We start from the raw sequence: 6892 nt of genomic DNA, 5'->3' as shown, positions 1-6892 counted from the left end.
AGAGTGAGAGGAGTGAGAAAGAACCTTGCAGGCACCAAGGTCAGTTAAGAAGGAGAGGGAGAGGTGCTCCAGGCACCAGAGTAGCAGTTTTCCTCTGGCCTTTGGAGAGGCCCCTGGTGGAGCAGGCTGTCCCCCTGCAGTCCATGGGTCCCACATGGAGCAGATCTCCATGCTGCAGCCCATGGAGGAGACCACAGTGGAGCAGGTGGACCTGCACTGACAGAGGCCGTGGCCTGTGGAAGACCCCTGCCGGAGCATATTCCAGGCCGGACGTGTAGCCCATGGAGAGGAACCCACGCAGGAGCAGGGGGTCTGGGGGGAGCTGCTGCCCATGGGGGACTCAGGTTGGAGCAATTTGCTCCTGATGGATGGACCCCGTGGTACAGAGCCATGTGGGAGCAGTTCTTGAAGAGCTGCTGCCTGTGGGCAGCCCCCGCAGGCTCAGCTGGGGAAGGACGGCATCCCGTGGGAGGGACCCCATGGGGAGCAGGGGCAGGGAGGGACCATGTGGGAGTAGTGGAGAGGAAGCATCAGGGACTGACCTCAACCCCCATTCCCCATTCCCCTGTGCCACTCATTGGGAGGTGGAAGAGGGCAGATGGGGGGAAGGTGTTTTTGGTTTCTTTTCTTTGTTTCTCACTTCTCTAGCTTGTTAGTAATAGTCAATAAATCTTACTGTCTCCCTACTCTGAGTCTGTTTTGCCCATCATGATAATTGTTGAGCAACCTCCCTGTCCTTATCTCAACCCTTGAGCCCTTTGCATTGTATTTTTCTCCCCCCTTTGAGGAGGGGGAATGAGAGAGTGGCTGAGGTGGAGCTTGGCCGCCCACCTGAGTAAAACCACCAGAGGTGGTTATCTATCCCACTTGATTATAATGTAGATTTGAATGTTATAAATTATTCTTGTTTTATTAAAATTTAATTATCATACAAGTGGCCCTGACCTTTGTAATTTAAATGCAGCTCGTAGAGGATAACATTGCAGGCCAGTTGTCTTCTCTCTAAAACACATGAATATGATACAGCAGAAAGGCCTACTCTGCTTAAAGATATAAAATGGTCTCAGTGTCATCCTCACACTACTTCATGGGTCCATCAAAAACCCTTTAATTTTCCTTTGCTTGACATCAGACCAATGATGGCACATTAAATTCCCACCGTAAATTACACTTGCTGTGTGTTTGCGTCTCTCCTTCTTTAGGAGGGTCCAGCCATCAAATAGCTCTTCTTTGCTACTGCTGCTCAGATTGAACAGGTTACATTTTCAGGATCTTTTTAGCATGGATACCATATATAGCTTTACCCAGAAAATCACCTATGGGCTGCCTACTGCTTAATGGGCACAGACAACAAAAATAGTTGGCCCCGTGTGGAAACACAGTCCAGAGTGAAACGGGGGCATTTTGTAAGAGCGGAGATCAGCCATGGTACTGTTTGTTGTGACTGATGTGTTATACAGTCAGGGAACAGAAAATATGAAAGATCATGAAAGGTTGGAAAACAGCAATGTTGAAAGGACACAGAGAAAATGTGTAAAACACATCAGATGGAAATGAAAATGCAGGTGAGGAAGGGAGCAGAAGACAACCAGAAACACAGAATGAGTAAAGGCAAGGAAGGAGAGAAGACAGAGGACCGAAGACAGAATGGTAAGAGAGTAAGTAAAGGGTTTGGGTGTAACACAGCGCACTCACATGCAAAGGAACTAAGACTGAACGTGAACAAAGCCATTCCTCCACTCTGCTGGCTGATGAAATGAATGAGTGAAACACAATTCGTATTACACGCCTGGCCTCTACACAAGCTCTGTCTGGTGTATCTCTATCATCATAGTTACTTTCCCAGGTCCCTCAGAACGACAGCAGAACCCAGTCACCAGATGTGCTGTCTCTGCATGACAAATCTCATATTTAATAATGGAAAGATACAAATTAGAGGGTGTCTGTCTGGGTGTCCCGTTGTATTTTCTTTCCTTGGCAGCAGTTTTTCTGATGTGTGGTGCAACTGCTCACATAGCTGGAGAATGAAAAAGACTTCAGTTTTCCTCCATAATCTGCGTATGCAGCATACAATGACATCCAGAACAGTGGCCCAGACTAAACACTGGCATGAAGGTTACAAATTGACAGAAATGTGAGATAAGTTCTGCTGTGACGTGGAACTTTCTTGTTTTCTGGGACATGGAGAAGAGGGAAAGGGTGGGAGGGACAACAAACCACAAGCACTCAGACCAAGTCTCAGTCAGCTAGAGTGCGAGTTTTAGCCAAGACAGGGTTTGGCATGAGCTGTTGGAGGGCAGATGGGAACAGTACTGCATCTTTGAGCACAGGGGTGGGTGCAAGGAAATGATTTGCATCTCTCTGGGGCTCATCCTGACTTCCAAAGCTCTAAAACTTGGAAAAGGTGGGAGGGAGCAGTTTGCAAGAGGTATATTTGCAGCAACACTGATCAAATGGCAGTCCAAGAAAGGAAGGGGCGCTTGCACAGCAAAGCAGATTGTGATCCCCAACTGCTGCTTCTTCATCTGCCTGGGCTGCTGCAGGGCTTGCTGTAGGCCTCCCCATACACACACACACTTCTGCTAGCTGAGTCAGAGGAATTTGTCCAGAGAGAAGAGAACTGCCCTAGATGGCTGCTACAGTTTTGCATCATAACCAGCAGGCAAAGTCGGACAGGCTGTTACGGCTCCCTCTGGCCTATGCTGTACCAACTGCCCCCACAACCCCTGGCGAGGTGTGGGATTTCCAGAGCACATACAGGCTCTGCCCTCCACCCCAATTAGTTTCCACCATGTGTGCTGCATGTCCTGGGAGCAGAAAACAGACCTGAGATCAGGTCATGAGATGGAAAAAAAGTTATGTTCATGCAATGTACAGCTGTTAAAAAACATTCCCTAAAATTGTCCTGGTCATTCTTCGAGAGCTTCCTCTAGCAGAAATGTGGTCAAGTCCTTGAGCAAGCGCAGTCACCCCTGCTTGGATTTCTTGCTGTTACAATTCCCCTTTTGTCTTCAACAGCTGGTCAAATACGATTAATCCAATAATATCTTTGAAAGACAGAGATTTTTTTAAAGGCTTTCATCTTTGAAGTAGTTCATATCAAGGCTTTCAAAAAATGTTGCCCTACAATTTGAAGGCACTTTCTCCTCTTAGTTGAGGAAAAGCCATTTTAATTCCCTGAAAGTGAGTGTGCAAAGCAATAAAAGCAAATGTAGCAACAAAAATCAACATTTTTTTTTTTTGAATTATTAACTCCCTTATATTCAGTAGGTACTAAAAGTGGCATGCTGTTGATTTCTTTTTTGTCCAGAAATGTCATCAGCTTTACTCAAGGGCCTGGAAGGGTAACTCAAAGAGTGAAAGCTGATTCTATTTTTAATTCTTCCAATTAATCCAATACTATTTGATATGTTAAAAAATATCCTTTTTTTTCATCTTACCTCTTTGCTGTAAACCAAAAATGGTTTTGCTAATTCTTCTGGCATGGAAGACTACCCAATAGCTGTCTGATTTTAATTACCATTAGTCAGTCCCCTTATTTTTTTGGAGCACGTGAAATTTGAAGTGGCAGCGTACAGGCCATTAATGTCAAACACCTCCATTGTGATACAACTCTCTTATAGCTCTTTCCTCAGATTTATCTAGATTGTTTCCAGACAAAAAAAAAAAAAAAAAAAAAAAAGAGTAACTGATGGCAGCATGGCATTAGAAAATGAATTTATAAGCAAAATGAAAATGATTAGCTGTTATTGAAATGTTCAGGGAAAAGTCTGACAGTGTGCATGTATAAAACTGCCTAAATGACACATTGATGTGTGATTTTGCAACTACGTTGAGTGATTGTTCTTATTACAAAGTAATACATTCCAATGTGCCACAGTTATTTATGTATTGTAATTTGTTCAAATTACACACATTTTAATTAGCTATAACAAATTAAAAATATATATATTTTTTATTATTCTTATGAGTAGGCAGTGGAGAACAGAAGGTATTTTCCTCTCAAAGACTGAATACACCTCAAGAAAACTGTCTTTGTAATCATTCATCTATTATGATTGTTTATAACAATTTCCAGTGAAGCTCTTTGGGATCCATCAATGAACTATTCTTATGTGATTTTAAAAGCATAATGAATCTGATATGGCACACAACATAGCTAAAAAGTTTATGAGCAATGGAAGTATGACAGGCCAGGCACATACCGTATTTTTATTGGATTATAGAGGAGGATTTGTACCGTGCCTGCCTGTACTGCAGATGAGGGTAATAACTGCTGTCATTCCTGTACCTGCAGCTGCCCAGAACATACTTCAACTATATTATACATTTAAAAATACAAGTGTTTCTCCCATTTAGATTTATTTACAGTGAGCTACTTGGAGGTTGTAAAGGTATTTCTCTCAAAAACACTTTAAATAAATGAAAGACAACACAGGCAAGATTTAAAAACTCTACTCCAGATGTAGATCAAAATGCCATCCTTCCCAGGCAGGCTCATGGACCTAGGTTTGGAGGCAGTGCTGGCTTTTTATCGCCAGCAACACAGAGGATAGGCAGGCAATGCAAGAGTTCAGTTGTATACACAACTACATATACAGCATATACAGCAGGAGATGAACCTATATAACCACATTCACCTAGTTTTTGCAAGAGATATTTACCATACCAAAAAAAGTTCCTGAAGGAATAAATAAACAGAGAGGGCTACTCCAAATGAAAGTGCAAAGCCTTTTCTGTATACAGGCTTTGTGTTACCCGCCCCCTCCCCCCGCCAAGTGCTGGTACACAGGGCAGTACACCCCACCTAGCAGACATCCCAAATTGCTCTCCTTTGCACATGCATGCACCAAAAGAGCTACCAGTGGGACTGTCTAGCTATATAACAGAGTAGCCCACTTCTCTCCTAAATAGGAGCGGCTATAACGGAGTGAACATCTTAATAACTGTATAGCTGCTTCAACTAGTTTGTTCCACCTCGTTCAGTTGTGCTGTTATTCCACCATATGCCCACTCAGCAGTTCCCTCCTGGCTAGCTTGCTAAAAACACTCTTACTAGGTCTGTAACACAGAGCCCCGTGCTGTTTCCCCGAACATCTGCTGGTATCTCACAGAAGCACTCTGAGTCTAGACAGGACCAGACACAGGAGCCAGATTAACTGTATATGAAAACTGAAAAAGAAAAAGAAAATAATCCAAAGATTGAAAAACAAAATAAAAATTAAGCTTGATGTAGCTCCCAGTGATGTGGTTCTAGTGTGGAGGGTTTTGTGTAGGCAGTGTTCATTATTGCACTTCCTAGTATCTTGGAGCTCTGTGTGTATATATATATGTGTGTGTATATATGTATACAGTTTTTTAAAGAAAACTTGGAGGAAACAGAAGGAAAGCAAGGAATTTTATGCTACGGCAAAATGATCAAACCTAGATGGCACTTAGAGACCACGCCAATGGATTTGACCCTCAGAGAGATGCAAAGATATCTGTCTAGCATCTGGGGTGGGACAGTGTCCCCTTCCCCAGAGAGGACTGAACACCGTGGAAGCAGGTTTGATAAACATGCTCTTGGGACTAAGCCCTGGGCTGCGGAGGAGAGCTGTCTCCAGCAGCTTTGGTCTCTCCTCCCAGAAGAGGAGCCTGCCTGCATTCCCCTCCCTCTCCTATCCCCAAAATCAGGTGACCCAACTCCGATCTTATCAGGAACAGTATATGTGCAGGAGGGAGGGGAGAGGTTCAGCCCCAGACACGCATATCAGTTTCATCTGCCTCGGTTCTTTCCTGCAAACAGTAAATTTGCTGTCCCTAATTTTCTTACCCAGCCACCCTAGCTCCTTTATGCCTGGATCCTATGAGATATGGTTCTCTTATGGGGCTGGGAGGCTCCCACCACCTTCCCTATCCTTGGTTCAGTTTCCATCATCATTGGGTAGATGGGAATTAATTTCTGCAAGCTATTTGTCTAGTTGGAGACCAGACTGAAGAGAGAGATTATAATCATGTCCCCACTGGGGGAAATAGGTTTTTTTTGTTTGTTAAACATCAGTAAATTCACACACACACACACACAAAAGAGATCAGTGAAGAATTCCCATACTGCAAGAAAAGGTTCAATCAGTTGATGTGCAACAGAGATTCTAGTCCTCAAAATAAGGACTTCTCATGAATTATGTGGCATCTAATCACTTGCAAACTGACTGAGACCTGTCCTATAGCTGAGACATTAAATTGCCTCTCTTCATCCTTACTACCAACCAGCTTTCTCCCAGCTACTTGCTCTCTTATGCATTTCTTGCTATTGAGTAAGAATGTATGCTACATTCATAGCTTAATTCTGTTTAAAGTCTTTCAATCACAAAACACAAATGTATTGCTATCGAGTTTTCCCCCATCCTAAAGGTTCCCACCTGACGGTCCTGTTGTCCCCATCAGCTCTTTACTCAATCTTCTGCTCTCTCTCCCATTTAACATCCCAGTCTGACTGCTCTAATCCCTCAAACCCTCAGCTACTTCTCTTCTATTTTAGTTCTCTAAACCTTGTCTTATTGTAAAAATCTCTCTCCCTTGGAAGTTACAGATTTGTCCCATCTGCCTTCAAACTGGGCTTCTCCCTTCTCCCCACTGCAAGTTTTGTCCAGCATCCATACTGGTGCCTTTGCCTACATATCCTACACATGGTGTTTTCTGCCAGGGCTCTGGGTTGTGATGCTAGGGGAAAGACCTGCTCAATCCCAAGTCAGGACATGCTCGATACAGGCAAAATATTTAGATATTTTAATGTGAAAGATGTTTTCCAAACTGGATTGCTTAACAGGCTTCTGTCTCGACACAGGATGGGAATGTTCTACTGGTGCTGAAAGGTTCATCCATCTCTGACACCAAGGCAGCACCTTGC

At 43.6% G+C, this 6892-nt stretch overlaps 1 protein-coding gene across 2 annotated transcripts in view; it reads right to left on the bottom strand.

The window, feature by feature from the left end:
- Positions 1-6892, bottom strand: part of DHRSX (dehydrogenase/reductase X-linked) — a 168912-nt gene that overhangs the window by 46505 nt on the left and 115515 nt on the right. The gene's annotated exons all lie outside the window — the stretch shown is intronic.

The sequence above is a fragment of the Oxyura jamaicensis genome, chromosome 1 (assembly GCF_011077185.1).
Source record: "Oxyura jamaicensis isolate SHBP4307 breed ruddy duck chromosome 1, BPBGC_Ojam_1.0, whole genome shotgun sequence".
Taxonomy (NCBI): domain Eukaryota; kingdom Metazoa; phylum Chordata; class Aves; order Anseriformes; family Anatidae; genus Oxyura; species Oxyura jamaicensis.
Note: the sequence above shows the minus strand (reverse complement) of the source record. Positions and strands in the feature narration are given on the sequence as shown.